Source organism: Harmonia axyridis, chromosome 7 (genome assembly GCF_914767665.1).
Source record: "Harmonia axyridis chromosome 7, icHarAxyr1.1, whole genome shotgun sequence".
NCBI classification, from domain to species: Eukaryota; Metazoa; Arthropoda; class Insecta; order Coleoptera; family Coccinellidae; genus Harmonia; species Harmonia axyridis.
Genome location: NC_059507.1, coordinates 21,701,487 through 21,721,173, shown reverse-complemented (window position 1 = coordinate 21,721,173; position 19,687 = coordinate 21,701,487). Strand labels below are relative to the sequence as shown.

At 35.0% G+C, this 19,687-nt stretch overlaps 1 protein-coding gene across 20 annotated transcripts in view; it reads left to right on the top strand.

The window, feature by feature from the left end:
- LOC123684747 (protein turtle) overlaps positions 1-19,687 on the top strand; it is a 216,420-nt gene that overhangs the window by 109,369 nt on the left and 87,364 nt on the right. The window contains exon 1 of one of the 20 annotated variants that reach the window (XM_045624154.1): positions 10,266-10,491. The exons of the other annotated variants lie outside the window; for them this stretch is intronic. The gene's annotated coding sequence lies outside the window, so the exon portion shown is untranslated. Of the gene's footprint in view, positions 1-10,265; positions 10,492-19,687 lie in introns of those variants that run through there. 20 annotated transcript variants of the gene reach the window in all.

Sequence of the window (19,687 nt, the reverse complement as noted above, 5' to 3'; positions counted from 1 at the left end):
AATTTCACGTTTTGGACCTGTGAATTGGTCTCCAAGATCTTGTGATTTAACACCGCTAGACTACTTTCTGTGGGGCTATGTAAAGTCATTGGTCTATGCAGATAAGCCACAAACCCTTGACCATTTGGAAGACAACATTCGTCGTGTTATTGCCGATATACGGCCACAAATGTTGGAAAAAGTCATCGAAAATTGGACTTTCAGATTGGACAACATCCGAGCCAGCCGTGGCGTTCATTTGCCAGAAATCATATTAAAAATGTAATGCCACAAGATTATCTTGCGGATAAATGAAATTCTTGTCAATCGAATAATCCATCGTTGTTTTATTGCAATTTTAAGTTCTATAGCTCTAAAAAACACTCTTCATAAAAAAAAAATTGGAAAATTCATTGTAAGTCCTAAAAACATGAAACACAAACATTTTAGAGGCACTTTTTTCAATAGAATCCATTGGTGTAATCATTCATTTTTCATTATCATAAGTTCCGAAATTATTATAAATAATAAACATTTTTGTAACAAATAAAATCGGTTCTTTTACTTTCTCAAAAATATAAAACACGACATGTGAATTTCTTATCAAACTATAAAAATCACCCATTTCTGTTTCAACTGTTACACCATTCCAAATACTTTTCAAAATATCATTAATGAAATTCTCAATACCTATATACATAATCACTCTTTTGTTCTCAATATCCTAAAAAGTCTTTACATTTTCGAAGTAGAAAAATGTGGCAAAGTCGTTCACTTTTCCAATTTACGAAATGTCATCACACGATCTTTCAAATTTTGTGTGGATAAATTCCAAAAAAGATTCGACCATAATTGTCACCAAATGCTCACTATGGTAAGGCCGCAGTCCAATTGTTTTTCAGCCGGAAATTCTTGCTATCGAAAGTTGTTTGGAAATGAACCCAATCAGAAATGTGCATTACAGTTTTGGCAGTCAGGTCGCAATCAAATCATTCAGCTGACATATCATCGATTCTAAGGTGGTAGTGGAGTACCGAAGGAAACTCAATTAAATAGGCACGAAAAACAAGGCCTGTTTATTCTGGGTTTCCAGGTCACTAGAGAATCAAAGAAAATGAAGAGGCAAACACACTTGCTATAAAAGAAGCATAAACACCTTCTGTTGTCCCGGAACCTTTCTGTGGTATATGTAAATGCATCTAGAAGAAAGAGTTTCAGGGAAAAAATACCGAATCTCCTTGGGTTGGATCATTCCAAAAAGTTTCTTCGAAATTTTCTACGATCTAAGAAGAATCTGGATCTCAGCAAGAATATGCTACATCTCCCCATTGTATTCCTCATAGGGCATTACCGCCTCAGGAAGCAACTCATGAGAATGAGTCTAGTAGAAAATGACGAGTGCATATTGTTTGCAGAGGAAAAAGAAACTTAGGATTACCTAGTGCTTCGTCATCGCTAGCCAATGCAAAAAAATTTTATTATTTTTTTCCTTTCGCTGAAGGCGTCGACTGCTATGATCATTAGCCTCTAAGCTCACCATCACCAGACATGTACAACATCCATGACCTAGCCAGGAGTCGAACCCGGTACCTTCGGCACCACAGTCGACATCTCTGTCCACTGCACTACCGAGGCAGTCTTTTTATTATTATTATTATTATTAAATATAAGGCAAAAGCCTTTGAACTCAAAGAAAGGTAAAAAAAATAGTTGAACATATATACATAACATATGTATATATACAGACAACAGTAATATAACTAAGAACCAGTAACAAACACAAAACTAAGAGCATAAACAGAATGTTCAGATGCGAAACCCATTTTCAAACCAGACATCAAGTCTGTTCTTGAAGGTATTTACGGAAGGTGCATTCACGACGTCACCGGGGAGTCTATTCCATACACTGAACACTCTATTAGAAATGAAATATTCGCGGCACTTCGCACGAAAACTTTCACGCTTGAGTTATAAACTGTGACAACGTAGATTGTTTGTGTTCAGTTGGTATAAATGCGAGATATCGGTACCGACCATTCCATGGAGGGTACGAAAGATGATGATCAAATCCCCGCGCAGCTGTCGATCCTCCAGTGAAGACAGCCCCATCCTCTCCAACCTCTCCGGATACGATGGTCTCAAGACACCATAAGGCAGACGAGTCATTCTGCGCTGAAACCCCTCCAAGAGCATCAGATCGCCTCTGAGTCAAGGGTGCCAAACAGGTCCGGCAAATTCTAAGGTTGGCCTCAGGTATGTTTTATAAATCTGGCCTACGGTAACGACATCACATCCCTGGAAAGATTTCTGTATAATAAAGAGGAGTCTCCTTGCTTTGTTCAGTGTTTTGGTTATGTGGCTTGACCAGGAGATATCAACTCACACCCAAGTCAACGTGTGTGTTACAATCCTCTACTCCAAGGCCATCAATACAATAACTGTGTCGGGGATTGTTTGCACCCAGTTAGAGAACACGATACTTTGACTGGTTAAGGGGTATTAGCCAACGAGATGACCAGAGGGAAACCCTATTAAGATCCTCTTGGAGTTGTCCATAGCAAGTCTCAGCCTCTCCGTAAAACTTGACATCGTCCGCATAGGATGCACTTGGTGAGACAATAGAAGCAGTCAGTCACTTACATATGCTAAAAACAGAAGAGAGCCAAGTACCGACCCCTGAGGCACACCGCTAAGCACCTCCCTGGGCTCTGAATCCGCTTGTCCGACATTCATTGAGAATGTTCTGTTGGTCAAAAATTGAACAAGAGACTTGTAGAAGTGACGAAGTAACCTACTTGAAGCCATCCCAGATGCTAGAGTTCAGTAGAACTCTGAAACTGGAGGGCGAGCTGCAGACTACGATAAATAATGGCGAGAACAGTTCTGATTGGGGGCACAATAGACTAAAAGGACGCGGTGCAATGAAACTGCCCTTATATCTAAATAATTCATGAATTATTCAATTCAATTATTCATTTTTCTTGATTCATGCTGTACGTAGAGAAATTTTTCAATTTTTTTTTTGTTTTTCGAAATAGGTAATTGCACTCGAATTTACTTCTCCTCATCATCAACTACTTTCTCAACAATGTTCCTATGAAACAGATTTGATGAATTTGACTTTACATACTCGTGCAAATGAATCGAGAAAATCCCCCATAAAAAGAAATTAATGCGTATAAAGCATAATCATATTAGAACAAAAACTTTTATAATTTTCCACGAAAAATCCAACGCAATCTTAAAACAGTGTTCTAATTTGAAAAGCAAAAGTTATGATTGTTTCACAATTTCAACATAATATTCGAAATATCCTTTGATGATATTTCTTGAAATTCTTGAAATCAAAAGTGGCAGTATACATTTCAGTCTTGTTCTATTTATGAATAAAATACTGATTACGCATATTGTAATTTTTTTAGATTTTATTTTTTGATATTTTTGAAAACTAAAAATGCAACAGTTGAAACGGAAAACGTTCAGAATTTAATATCTAACGATGTCAGAGAAATAAAATGAAAAAAATAATTTTTTTTTTACAAAAATTATTTTCATTCTCTGTATAACCGGAGATCACAAAAATACTTGAACTTGACTTATTGAAAAATATCAAATCTCAATTTTCAGATTTCCAGTAGGCATTCCTCCCGAAACTTCAATAGGCTCTCGAAGTTGGGACACACCTCAGTTTAAATTTGTGTTGGTTAGTTTATCTAGGATGAGGGGTCTGATAATCCAGAATTCGACATAAACATTCTGGTAATTATATAACATACACTAACTAATTTCCAACCTAGTCTCTTCTGTTGTTACATAAAGAAAGTATAAATAAGTGAAAAAAAATACTATTATAAATAAGTGAAAAAAAAATATTATAAATATGTATTGAATAATTTTTTTTGAATTCTGCTTCATTTTTTCTGGTTCTAGTGACGCGATCAAAGTGAAATTTTCTTCTAAATACAATAGAAATTGTATTTCTATCGAATATGCAGTTTTGAAATCAAATTTTGAACGTCTATATTTACTAAACCCCTAGTCTGATTTTGCCCATCAACGAACTCATCCGTGGAATACGACATTCTCTAGGTTTTCCGTTAAAGAGTTATCGTGTTACCAGATTGGTGGACAACGAATTTGACGATGGAAATTCGTCGTCAGTGAGTCGAACCTTATCCTTTTAGATCATTTCCTGAAACTTCGAAAAATACTGAAATCGTTTTGAAATGATAAATCGCTAAGTTCGGAAACGAGAGCTCGAAAATTAAGCAAATATAATACACCCAAATCTATGATTGTCATTAAAATATGATTTACCAATGAAAAATTAATTCTTCCATTTGATGCATAAATGGAACACTCTTTTGGCAGAATAAATTAATTTCATGAAAACAATCGTTGAAAATTGATATTGAAGGTGTAACACTGAGAAAAATCCATATTTTTTCATTAATAAAGCAATTATTTGGAGGTTATTTATTCACAACTATCACAACAGATATATATTCAATATATTCAAATTCATTAATACTTTTATTATGCATTCAAAAAAGTTCATTAATAGAGAATAAAATACTTGTTTACAAGGTATTTGATAATATTTAATATATTTCGGTTATAAAAATTTATATGAACTTACGTTATCTCCAAAAATAACATAAATTCATTATCATCAAATTTTCAACTGGTAGTTGACGAAAATTTGCTATTTATGAATAAACTCTTATAAGAATTCAATGATTGATTCACTCAGAATATATGATTTATTAATAATTAACAAACTAACATAATTCTAGCGATACAATCTGTGGAAAAGTTTAAGGACACATTCCTCAAAGAGAAGCGCATCTCTTTGAAGGATCTGTCCTTGAACTTTTCCTTTGATTTTAATTTCCTTTTTAAACATAAAATCTGTGTTCCTATGGGCTTATTGAACGCCGCTGCTTAGCACATCGGTACTGAATTTTAGGTTTAGATCGTTTGTACCTTACTGATTAGTGATGTTGGCAGAACAGTGGTTAGAGTGAACAAATGCAATCCAGATGACTAGGGTTCAAACCCGGATATCCACAATATGAACTTTAAAAAATTACCTAGTTTGGCAAACGGTTCTTCTCAGACCCTAACAATCGGATAATAGAAACAACCAAAATAATTATCTAAGAAATACGTTAACCATTACTGAATTGAAATATTATTTTTATTCAGCATGAATACATATTACATATAAATAAGGTTATTATTATAACTCAATGATATATTAACCTCAACTATATTTATTTCCTTCAAATGGATATTTCTTCAGCATTATTAATATAAGTTATGCTTAAATAAATGAATGTTTAATAATAAATGATGATTATTGGTGAGATTTCAAATAAATTATTTATTTCCATCAAACTAATATTTGTTTGTCCATATATCCAATAAATAATTTATTAACTATAATGCATTTTCGATAATATCAAATAAACACTTCTCTCAGTGTATAACTCAATAGTTTCTGAACAACTTCTACCTATTTAAAAATTAATCTCCTTTTAAAAAACAAACACCATTTTCCATAAGCTCCCGATGTTTTTAAGTCGGATCAGGACGAAATATGGAGATGGATATTTTCCTGATTGGCTTATCAGTTGTTATCGTTTCAATTTCACACTTGAAACTCTTCAGAGCGCTTGAACCCCGAGCACCTACAAGGGCGATAATCCCCTTGAAGCACGGTGAGGTTTAAACTCGTTTGGAACGTGTTCAAGTGGACAATACGAAAATTCAACAAGATCGGCTGTCTACGAACTCGTCAAGACTACATAAATCGTTTGTAGTAGAAATTATGATATACGGGGTGAAGAATAAATAGATGTCTTTACTTTGTGGAAGCCAAAAATATATTTTATTTCTCAAATTTTTCTGGAATTCTCATCCCCTGTCAAGATAAATCCGTTTGAAGGATAGAACAATGCGACAATTTGGATTATATATAACTCACGTTTTGATGAACCAATAGGATCCGTGAATTTCCCATAGTTGATAAGTGAATACACCTTGACGACGTGGTATAATCGTTTTGGTGTTTCGCCTCCTGCCATATTGGGATCATTTCCATAATAACATTCTTGGACGTTCGCAAAAAAACTTTAAAATCAAGCTCCGTGAAATGTCATTGAATTTTCAACACCATTTGAACTGAGCTCTGGTGATGTTTCGAGAACTATGTCTCGTGAATCGGTGTATAATTGAATATTGTCTCAAAACTTTTCGATGGACAAGGATATTGGTGAAATGTTAGCAACAGTGCACAGTTTATTTAATTTGAAATTTTGTAGCTTTCACTTTCGGATAAGTCAGATCTCTTGTACGAGAGAAGAAAATTCATGTCTTTCTCCTACTAGTCTTTCCAAATTAAACCTGAATATTGCCTACAAACCAATAAATGAATGGAGATAATTGACAGTTATTCTATTTCCACTCCTAATTATTTAGTATAACAATTGTTTCGCTATACAGCTTCTTCAGATATTTTACATTTTTGAATAACTAGCATTTTGTGAACGTATTCCTTTTACAGGGTGATTCACCGCTATGACCTTTTAGACGTTTGTGGAGAACTGATTAGTTTCGTGCTGAAAATTTACATATTGGGGTTTGAGACAACGATTTTTCTCCCTGAAATATTTTCAGATCTCTACAACTTCCAGTTATACTGGAAATAGACTACTAGTTCCTTATTTCAAATTGCACACCCAGTATGTTCTTGCATCTTTTTTTTTTAATATTTCTGCAGAAAAATTTTTCCGAGGAAAAACCTTTTTCACTTTCGATTCCAAAAAATACGTAGTATTATAAAACTGTTGCGGTTTAGACTAAAAATGTAGATACAGGGTATTTATCAAAAGATCGTGAACTTGGACAGCTCAAATTCAGCAAAACTCAAGATTTCAAAATTAGAATCTATATTTTTCATTATTTCTGTCAATTCTACATATGAAAAGAGGATAGGTTTCTTAAGCAAATCCTATATCTAAAATGAATACTTCAAGAGTTATCAAGGGAAAACTTTAAATGAGAAAAAACCGCAAATTCTAACCGTGTGGAGTAGTCTGTGACTTCAGGAAATCACAGAAATTAGACATTTCTTGTTTTGTAATTCATTGTTCGTTGGGATTGTTGAGAAATCCATAAAGCAGAAGGCTGGATGATAATGATATACTGAGTGATTCACCACGATGGCCTATTAGACGTCTATGGTAAACTAATATTAATTTTGTGCTGAAAATTTGTGTATTGGGTTTTGAGATGATGATCTTTCTCCCTGAAATATTTTCAGGCCTCTACAATTTCCTAACCGGAAACAGACTTCTACTTTCTTATTTCAAATGGCACACCCATTATATTTTTGCATTATCAGATAGCTTAGTTGATAACAATTTCAGCAATATGCCAATACTTGGTTATAAGCTCATCGGTTCATAAGTTTATGCGATTCTTATAAAAAATGTTATGAAAAAGTTTTTTGGAACAACCTATATTTTTTATTTTTTCATTCAATTTTACGTATAAAAAGAAATGGTCTCAGGCAAACTCTATACTTTAAGAGTTATCGAGGAAAAACTTGAACTAAAGAAAACCTGCAATTAATTTCTCATTGAATGGAGTAGGCTCTATGACTTCCAGAAAACATAGAAAGCTTAAAATTCGAAATTTCATGAATTTCATTCGTTCGTTAGATGGTTGAAAAACCCATAAACCAATAAAAATTTCAATTACGAATAATTAATGGCATTTCATGAAATGTCAAATTTAGTTATCCAAATATCGACTTTTAGTTTCTATGTTTTCCGGAAGTCATAGACTATTCCACTCAGTTAGAAATTGTGGCATTTCCTTCGTTCGAGTTTTTTCTTGGTAACTCTTAATTTTTTCTTATTCAGAATCAGAATAAATATTCAAAGATATTGGTAACCTATTATTATAACTGTCTCGACTGATGGCGGGAAATGGTGAAATATTTTTATTTTCTATGAAATACTTTTTGATTTTATTTTTTGATCTGAGTACGCGGCTGCTATTTTGACGTAGCAAATTAGGGAGTCTCAAGGTCATATTCCTATTCTACATGATTAATGAAACTATTAATATCATTGATGAAATCAGAAAATGTACTGAAAAATTTTTTGGTTAATATTTCTCACCTAGTCCTTTTCGTATATCACCGAAAATTTTGTCTTCCATGGTATGAACATCTTTAGGATGTGAAATCATTTTCTTCAGAACTCGCCATATCATTACTGATTTTGAAAGTAAATGGAGGAATAGATTTGATCGCAAAATATTCATCTTTTTTTACATAAGCCATACAATTTTGCCAAACATCATCGTCAAAATCATTAAAAACATCAGTCGCACAACGAACTAAAACTACGTAAAAATGCATTTCGATAATACCCTTATGGACCACACTGGTCTATGCGAATCATTAGGAAGTAATTAATAAGTGATAGATACAACCATTGAGTGTAACCAAAACGCCCTCGAAGTGGAACGGGGAATATTCAGCCAATATGAAGAATCAAATCGGAACATTCTTGTTTCCAAGCCGATTTGCTAAATACCGGGGTTCATTTGAGCGTATTGTTAGCAATAAAATCATAAATTCCAAAGGAATTTCCATAAACTTGGACAACCCTTCTATAATTGAAATATTCTGGCTTCCTCCAAGTGACTTTGGATATAATATACCTCGTATCTCGTAATACGAAGCATTTGCTAACAATTGATATACGAGGGCTTGGAGGTTGATGACATGGTTTTGGGTTTCTTCTTGGACTTTTCGAGAGCGTTCGACTCAGTTAACCACGTTCTTCTGGTCGAAAAACTAGAAGCATTTGGCATCAGAGGAAACCAATTGCAGCTTTTCAAAAGCTAGTTACAAGAACGTACTCAATTTGTTTTAATAACAGTCGAAGGTCAAGAATATGTATCGGAAATATCCAAGATCATTGAGGGTGTTCCCCAAGGCAGCCACCTCGGACCCATACTCTTTTTGATCTATACTAACGAAATGCTAAACAACATACCATCGATCAGGGAGAATTTTGTGAATTACGTCGATGATACTAACATCGTTCTTCGTGCGAATGATCACATAAACCTTCAGAACGTTCCTAATATAGCTGCTACATCAATGAACCTTTGGTGTGAGTCACACAGTTTGAAATTGAATACTGAGAAAACCGAGTTTATACTATTCTCACATAAGCTGCGTAAAACTGAGGTAACTGAGGGCTTACAATTTTTGGACGAAGAGATACAACTGAAATATAGTACCAAATTTTTGGGAGTTATTGTGGATCAACACCTTAATTGGTTTGAACATATTCAACATCTTTGTAAATCGCTTAACAAAGTTTTATATACCTTACGTGTCCTTAAATCTGAATTTATTGTAGATTTTTTGAAAACGATCTATTATTCAAACTTTCAGGCTCTCATGAGTTATGGACTGTTGATCTGGGGCAGTAGTCAAGAATCAAATTGTGTGTTCCGAATTCAAAAACTTGCCATGCGGTTGTATTTTTAACTCGAAGTTTCGAGAAACCTGTCGGGGCATTTTCAGAGGCAATAACATTCTCACTTTACTAGCTTTGTAAATCTACAAGTGTTTACAGTTCATATTCAAGCAAACAGAATATTTCAGGAAGTTCAAAAAGATAGATTACCACAACACGAGACATAATTTTTTCTTTTATCCTCGGCATTATCTGGCATCTACGGAAAAATCTCCAACATATATGTGTATAAAGCTATTCAATTCACTACCAGTACATATAAGAGAAATAAATGATTTCAAATCATTTCGGAAAGAGATCTACAGGTTATTGCTTTATCAAGAACCTTATAATATTTCAGAGTTCCTCTCAGGATTGAATTGATTAATTTAATTTGTATTTTGGTTTTTCTTTTGACGTTTCCCAATTTTATTGTATAGAAGCATATGTAATGATTTTTGGAGAATAAAAATGTTTATTATTATTATTATTATTAGAAGTCATATAACAAACTGTAAATATTTCCTCATGCAGAATCATCCCCTAAAGTTTATCGCACTTATTCCCCAACACCCTGTATACCTTTCAACAACGCCAAACCGGATCAAAGATCAACCTCCCCCATCGATCGCGAGGGGTGAACCGATTAACCCCCGATTCCAGCATCCCCTAGCTGCGAAGCGACAGGGCGTTGGAGGGCAGGCGCAGTCGCACGACGCCTCCGTCCCGATGCCAGTCGCGATCCCGTCTCTCGGCGTCAACGTAGCGCGCCTTCCCCGAAGTAGTGATAACCTTAATGTTCCGTCACTGTCCGTTCCGGTTTTTCCATAGTTTTCCCCCAGTTCCGCGGGTGTTTTCCGGCCCACCGTCCAGAGGCAGAGATCAGGAGGATCCTAGCAGAGCCCAATAACCCCGAAACGCCGGAGTTTGGCGGAAAAAACGGATTTTTTTTAATTACTTTAAGGTGTGTTCTGCGCATGAGTAGTTTTACACGGTATTCCTGTGTGTATGTGGAGTTATTTTTAACAAATTCCGGTGCGTTGGTCTTTTCATCTATAGGCTATTTTTGTCTTCTTTGTTTGTAGTTGTTTTCTTCGGTTTTGCTATCTAGTTTTTGTTTTATCTCATTCTTTATTCATCATTCCATATTTAATTCTCAATTATTGTCTTTCTATATTTTTGCAAGAGTTCTAGAACCTTTGATTCCTAAATCTAATCTTCCAACCTATTCGAAGGCGTATTACATTTGACAATTAAATATTTATCGTATGGTATCTTGAGGATTTTAGAGATAATTTTATTTGATTTCAAGTTCATAATTTGCATGTTTTTTGTTGAAAGGGTGGGTACGAAGGTGTTGCATGTAGAGGGATGGCTTTTTGCCTTTTTTTTAGATGATCATAATATTTGGAATTCGGATTCGCTATACACAGTTTAGGTTTTGCAGAAAGTGTTGAAACTCTACTCATTTTCTGAGTTCGATTAATCGTTTTCTTTTCACAATAGAATATTTTTTCTGCTCTAACTTCTTGACGTATATGGTTTTTTCTGAAGACCTCTCATAATAGTAATGATTCTTCTCCTTCTGGTCTTAGTTTTGAATCCCTTATATAAGAAGTGGGTGATCTTTTAGTTCGTTTAATATTGTCGATAATGAATTGGTTATAAAAAATGTTTCCTCGGCTGCTATAGAATATATCTCTTCCTTTTTCAAATTGGATCACAACATATTCAAAAGTTATTTATAATACAAGTGCGTTAATACTCTTCCACGAGTTTTTGAATGAACTGGTGGTAGAATGAGCCTTCCCTGTACGGCTATTATACATTATTTTCTCTAATTCACTGAATTTTCATTGAAATTAATGGAATATTTGAATAATTTAGTGATTTTTGCATTGAAAAATGTGGGTTAGCAGAACACTTCTCTCCAAACTTGACAGATAATAGACAGAAGAGTTCCGATTACCAACATACAATAATCAATCATAGCATGAAATCTGTGCGAATCTGCGATATTCTCGCACAATTTGTTCAACAATTTCTACTGCACTTGTAGCAAAAATTACTATTCTAACACTGCCTGAAATTTTTATATCTTCGAAATGTGTGAAATCCAGAAATGGAATTGAAAATTCATCTATCTGCCTCCAAATGAAGTTGACTACATTTATGAAATGTTTTCCCATAAAATTGTTACTTTCTACTGCTAGCATAACTTGCTATCTGCTGGCTCGTATCTCGTGATATTGCCTTAATTTATATTCATGTATTCCATCTTTGCTGCATTTATTTCCACTTTGACCATTATATACGTATACCTTCTTATTTTATTTCTGCAATATCGCAAGGGCTATAGTAGAAATGGTGTTTCATTTTGAGTATGAATATAGATGTGATTCTGATTGGAATTTGAAACAAGAAAAGATACAAAAATCAAGTAGTTGGCTTCATGTCGAACGATTACCTGATGAAATTTATTTCCTATAATAATGAAACAATTCGGCTCAAATTTTGAAAAAATTCTTAAAGTGAAAACTCATCGGTTTAACTCTATGATTCAATATTAAATTTCTTGTTATTTATGATCCTATACTAGATGAATGAGGAAATAATTGATAAAACTGTTAGAGATAGCATTTGTCAGTTAGGAAAAAGTTTTGATAACGTTGAACAATGAAGTGGCTCTGGCCAAAACATACTATGATTGATGACAATGTTGCAAATATCTTCGAAACTATTAATTGATTGATTTTCCTGACCACAAATCCGACGGTCTTTGAGATTCTGGATTCTATGAAATAGCAAGGTCAAGCTTCGTGCGAAGTTTCAAGCTGATCACACCATCAGAACTGTAGGAAATTCAAGAAGAAATCTGAAAAAAAAAAGATTTGACTTGTATACAGAATGTTACCAAATAAGTGCAAACATTAGGGTGAATCTTTGTCTTAAATTAAATGGGGTAAACAAATATTCCTTGTAAAGGTCCAAAAAGAGGGGATATTCCATTTTTTTTTCCTGAAATTGCAGAACAGTTGAAGGCATGGTATCTTCTAGGCATATGTTTCACGAATGAAGAGGGTATTTATGAATATTTTTAAATTTTGTTGTGACTGTAGATTGCCCAGCAGCATGGGTTTCGAAAATCAAAATTCACAACAACAGCACTAGTTAATATAATAGAGTTCATTACGAAGGCATTGGATGGTTCAGATGAGGCAATTTTAACGTGTATGGATCTAAGCAAGGCTTTTGACCACCAGAAACTGTCATCCAAATTACGCCACATAGGAATTAGAGGCAATGCTTTGGATCAGATGACATCCTTCCTCCAAAACCGACAACAGTTGGTTGATCTGAATGGCAGTAGGTCCACAAAGCGAAAAATCATTCCGGGGGTCTCTCAGGGATCTGAACTTGGACCAGTTATGTTTTTAATTCATATGGACGATCTGGTGTGCAATGTTGCTGCAGATGTATAGGTGTGCAATGTTGCTACAGATGTAGAAATATTGTTTGCTAATGATACATCATTTTTAAATAGGGCAAAATGAGGGCGACTTCTCCAAAAAAATCCGAAACATCTGGGCAAAATGCTGTTAAATGCTTCAAAAGCAATAATATGAAGGTCAATATCGAGAAAACACAAATTTGGTCGTTACCACCAGACAGCTTAATATTGATTGCATCTCCTTACTCGGTGTAACAATCAGCGGCAATCTGACATGGACGCAACATGTGAACAGGTTATGTAATAAGCTCTCTACTGCAATGTTTGCGATAAGGCAAATAAGGACAATACTATCCGAAAATGAAGCTCTGCTCTATTACCTACCATTCTTAGTTTCACGGATGTATAGTCTACTGTGTAATACTCTGGAGATCGTCCCGAGATAGAAACAGAGTTTTTGTGAAGCAGAAAAATGCCTTGAGGTTGATAGCGGGAATTGACCAGAAGACTAGTTGCAGGCCATTACCCACCCTGCCATTTTGTTACATACTGCTTTTTGTACGTTCATGAAAACAGAAGTACATTTATGAAACATGCACAGATTCACGAACATCATACAAGGTCAAAGCACAAATTTTTAGCCCCAATGCATCGATCGAATAGAACACAGAACACGCATATCTATTTCTCTTTAAAAATGTTCAACAAACTTCCCGATTACATAATTTTACTTGATAGCTTAGCTTTCAAGAGGAGTATGAAGGCTCTGCTCACCGAGGAGTTTATGGAATATAAGTTTTAATCGAGTTTATACAATATTTTTTTTATTTTATGTAGCCAATTTTTATAGCCTACAATTTCATATGTAATTGTGATTGTGGTTGTTATTGTGGCATATCCTGTAACTTATTGAGGAAAATATATGACTATAATTTTTCTCGAGAACTGATCCTCATACATCTCAAACCAATCAGCACTCCTAACATCACATTAGGGCCTTTCTAATTTTTTTCTTCACCCGCGTATACGCCAGACGGAATCAACGTCCCAAAACTGCACGGCACACCCGCCGCAGCGCAAACACAACCCTCTCACCCCACCTCCCCTCAACCCTACACGACTGTTACTCCATCCTTTCAAAATGGCGCCGGAAAACCAACACACAAACTGCGAACCACTCAATTAGACTACACCGCGTTGTTTGATAACAATAAAGCCGGGTATACACCGGCTCTTCTAGGGCTTCGGATGGTGTAGACAACCCCCTCATCCTCCTCTCCAATAAAAACAATATAGACAATGGAGTGACAACTGACGATCGATCAGAGCCGTGAAGTTCGTGTTATTTTCGCGACGTGAAAATTCCCATCAATCAGGGGTCACTTGATTGATTGCAGGGCTCATATTGGAGGAATCGTCTCGCGCTGTTTGGCTTTCCGCCGACAACGTAGATTCGGCGGGGTAGATTTTTTTTTTTTTTCGTCTGCTCTCATAACGTCGAATTGTAGTAGTAATGTGGATTCATATTTCTGCTGGTATTGTCGCTCTGACAATTTCGTGAATGATATTTTTGCGGGATTTAGCTTTCTGGATTACTTATGGTGTCAGTGTCCAAAACAATTTGACACTGATCTAAATGTAATAATAAGACTCATTATCAAAATATAACTTTTTTTACAACTGCTATGAAAAGTAGCATAGTCTTCATAGCTTACTCAATTTCAAAACTAGGTATTGCTCATACTGTGGGAAATTTTATTTCTCACGGCACTCTGCCCACAGCTCGCTTGGTAGACCAATGAAATTGGGCTTTTGAGTCGTTTCTATGAAAACGCAATAAATTAGCACATATTGTCAACGAAGGCCATTTCGATTTGAATCAAGTCCATTACTTGAATTATTGAAATTTGTGCAGTTGTAGGAAAAGTATACTGTGCAACATGTGGAGAAAGTCCTTTTCTCGCTCGTGTGTTTGCGGCACTCGCTTTTCAGGCTCGTGCCACAAACATCTACACTCGCGAGAAAAGTTGTTGCACAATATACTATTTCCTACAACTGCCATCGAAAGTGGCGTATTCTTCATAACTTACTCAATTTCAGAACTATGTATTGCTCATACTGTGAGAAATATTTATTCTACTCCGCCAGTGACGGCTCGTGCCCTCGAGATGTGGGTCGGCCACACACATATATATATATATATATATATATATATATATATATATATATATATATATATATATATATATATATATATATATATATATATATATATATATATATATATATATATATATATATATATATATATATTAAAAAACAGAAAACCAATGCGTCGTCAAATAGTACCTCTTGGGTGACGTGGAAATCTATTTGTTTATATATATTTATTTATATAAACTTATATAAAATATAAAAAAAATCTTATAAAGACCACAAAAAATATTGTGGAAATGACCGCATGTATTCTGGTCAAAAATGTATGAGCTTGCGTACCCTTTATTCATTTTTATAGATCAAATCAATTCGACGATCTTTGTTTGTCGCGAAGTCATCAATTATTTTCTCGAAAAAAATGTTTCCTCTGGCTTGTTCTTTAACTAAACCTCTTTCGATTGATATCAGTGCCAGGTTATTTAAACGGTCTTGAGACATCGTGTTCCTACTGAAAGATTTTATTCTTTTGAGCGCTGAAAAACTTCTTTCTACTGACGAACGGCATAAATAAGTTCTTTTCTGATCAAGACGTAATATCCCATAATTAACCATTCATTTGAATATATTAATTATATTTTCATGATCTGAAAATCAATAGCTACTATCGAACGGCATAAATAAGTTTTTTTCTGATTAAGACATAATGTCTCATAATTAACCATTCATTTAATTATCAAATATTTGAAATAAACTGTGAAAAGTTGCTGCTTGACGCTCTGCAATAGGATAACCGGCCAGCCGACCCTGTGTATTGGGAAGCGACCTTACATCGAGTTGTTGTGCCGTTCTACTGAGTGGTCGTATTCTGGGCGTATGTCGTAGTATCTTTTCCTTTACGTAGCGCTCTCGGTAGCGCTGGTTCCGCCATCGGCTCTTGGCCGACCTAACGTGATGAGATGCTTTCAGTGACATTCCAGGAGTTGCAATTGTTAATTGTATAGTTGTAACATTTGTGTTACATTTCAGACCTAATGTTACGGTGTTACGTACAATTCTGGAATAACTTGTTTGTGGTGATGTTACGAAAAGTAACCATTTACGATTGTGGTTTGTTACAATTTATGAAAGGGAATAACAACGCTGAATGCTTTGGAAATCGAATATTAGGTGGGTCCGAAAGAAAATATTGGCCGGTATAAGTTATATTTTCCTGTTCTGAGTGGAAATATTCATTACCAAGGGAATTTGGATATCGAAATCGATAACTCCGATCGAGTTTGAATGAATTGAATATCTAGAATTATTTTCTATTTTCCGATAATTTTTGGGTCGGCCCGGCCGACCCTGCCGACCCTGACGAGCCGTCACTGTACTCCGCACTGTGAAATGAAAGAAATGAACAGATACTGTCAACGAAGGCTTGTTTGAATTGAATTAGGTACATTACTTGAATTATTTAAATTTGTGTAGTTGTAGGAAAAATATAGTCTGCAACATGTGGAGAAAGTCTTCTTCTCACTCGTGTGTTTGCGGAACTCGCTCTTCAGCCTCGTCCCATAAACTTTCACACTCGCGAGAAAAGTTGGACTTTCCCCACTTGTTGAACAATATACTATTTTTTTACTGTACTAGTATGGTAATAGTATTTGACTATTTGAAATCTGATATTCCAACTTCAAACGTCGAAGAAGAAATCCTATTGGATGTTAATCAAGATGAGAATGAAGGCCCACAGGAAGATTAAATTGAAGACGTTGAGCATAATATTCCATTGCCAGGATGAGCAAAAAATTGCCAGCTTATTCGAAAAAAAAAACAGAGGAACCCTGAATTGACAAAAAAATATTTTTCCACCACATCAAATCCAGTTCAATCGGAAATTGTGATGGTCGTTCTCATATTCAGTGAGAATTTTTAAATGTTGGGGCTTTCAGGAAGACATCTTTGTTAGCACTTCCAACTACTATGTCTTTTTACAAAGAATCAGCTTCAGAATCAGCCAAGAGAGAAGTAGAAGACCACCGGAAACAGTACCAAGTATTTTCCTTTGAGTTAGGCAAATGGAGAAACTTGGCCATAAGTCTTAAAATAGTTATTTATAATACAAATGCAGAAGGTATTAATATTCTTCGACGATTTCAAATGTTTTTGAATGAACCAGAATTAGAATTAGCTTGTAAGAGTATTATACATTATTCTTCTTCTTTATGTGCCGTCTCCTTTAAGAAGGTTGGCTATCATCATGGCGATTTTTATCTTTGAAGTTGCGGATCTGAACAACTCAACAGAGCTACTGTTGTACCACTGCCTTATTATACATCTCTTTAATTCACTGAAATTCGATCAAAATTAATGGAAAATTTCCACAAATATCGTTTAGTGATTTTTGCATTGAAAAATGTGGATAGGCAGAACATTTTTTTGTATCACAAATTTGACAGATAATAGATAATAAATCCGTGGCAGGAGAGTTCCGAATACCAACATATAATAATGAAATATGTGTTATTCTGAGATATTCTCGCTCGATTTTGTTCTACAAGATGTAGCAGAATGAATGGCCTAGCTATAGAATAAGAGATAAACTTTTCGTCTTCAGCATCCAATAAAAATTTGAGTCCCTCTTTGTTAATATCTTAGACTTTTTAGTCTTATACCCATACAATTTTCGTTTCAGGAATGCTCAATATATTTCTTAATATCCACTTCCTTTCTGATCGAAATAACTACTGATACCAAAGAGATAAGAAATGTGATGAGAATTCCGCCTATGATGGTGAAGCACACTGATCTTCTGAATACCGTTTTGAATTTTTGAAATAAAGAATTTTACTCAAATAACCTTTTAATAATAAGATCTTTGGTTGTAGCTAAAATCTTATACGTAACACGTATAATTACTATATTATTAACGCACTCATGTCATTAAACGATCTGGCACAATTTTATCCATAATGTAATGATCATAGATATGAAAAATTATCATGTCGGTTTAGTAGAAACGAATAACAGCTGCTATGGTATTTTTAAATATTAACGAGGCGCCACTGGCTGGGAAGTATTGAATGAGGTTGAAATTGAAATATTTGGGGGCGTTTGTTGGGTGTTTTCGTATTTTCTGTACGTTAGAAGCAGAAAAAACAAACACCAAAAACTGATAAACACTATTAAATCGAGAGAATTGTAGTATTTACGACAGGTTGTGCGTCAGAAATGATTTATTACAGTCAATATTAGAAGGAGAGACATGTGGAAAGGATAGCATACGGAGAGAGGAGGGAGAGCTCGTTACAGATTTCATTAGATGAGCTGAAATGTAGGTAGCAGTTGCTTTGCTTGTTCTTTACTCTGTTAAGCGATTCCCAAGGAGATCGTCACTATGTTGGTAAACCTGACAACGTCCTAGGAGCCTCGGCTATAACTTCGTGATCATTTAGAACGAGATAACTTGCTCTTGTCCTGTACATTTAAATCGAGCAGATAACTTTATTAAAATATTGTCAATTATGCCAGGAAGAGAAGATTCTTGCAAACACGCAGTAAAAAGTATTTGTGATGTATTTGAAGTGTCTTCATCTTCTGCCGCCAATGGAGATCCTTGGTATCCACGATTGCAGCTTATCAATCCTCACAAAGTTGCCTGGAAAGCACAATTCTGAGTAGTTTCTTGGAGATGTTGACTATTCATTAAGAAAAACCTCGGAAAATCCCAAGACTCAGTAGAGTCAAGTTTGATCGACTGTTACCCTTGAGGTTCTCTCTGCAAGTTTATTGGCGTCTTGCCTTCAACACAACTTGTCCTGCAGAGCAGAGTCGCTTTTTAACATCTTTCTTTTTTAATTACGACACTACCAGGTTAGAAAAGATATTTCACTATGTTATTTCATTTTCGCCTTTTCGAATTTACTCTCAGAACACTTACAGACAGCTTCGAGTTGAGAGAATATCTCAATCAATGTCATTATAGTCATTAATAAATGTGGAATAAGGTGAAAATTTTGAATGAAATGGATAATCATTCTGTCAGAAATCTAAGTTGAGAGTACACCACACAGAAATGTGACTTCATAGATCGATTTTGCTCTTTTTAGTCCTTATCAGTATATTATAACCCAGTCAACGGTGACGACTTTTATAATCATTAATGATTTTCTGGATGAAGGCTATGAACATTACACGTACAATATTCACAGTTGAACAATTTAACTGCCCCATTACTCCTGTTGGTAATAACCAGTTTGACTGTCATTCAATTTCTCAGTAAAACCTCACAGATATTTCATGGAATATAGTGAAAGAGCACCTACGACCCTCTATGAAATTTCACAACGGTTCATCTCAGTTGACATTCAACCTTTCGAAAAAGAAAAACGCAACAGCGTCACATCAAACAACCTTCAAAGGTCAATTGTCTCGTTATCCACCTGGAGTTTCCACGAAGATCCCAATCGAGGAGTTGGGGAAACGAAAATACCTGATCAAACAAGTCCTGGAGAGAGGACGAAGGCGTTCTCATTTGTCTGCAAACAAGGATCGATTGCCAACCTAATAA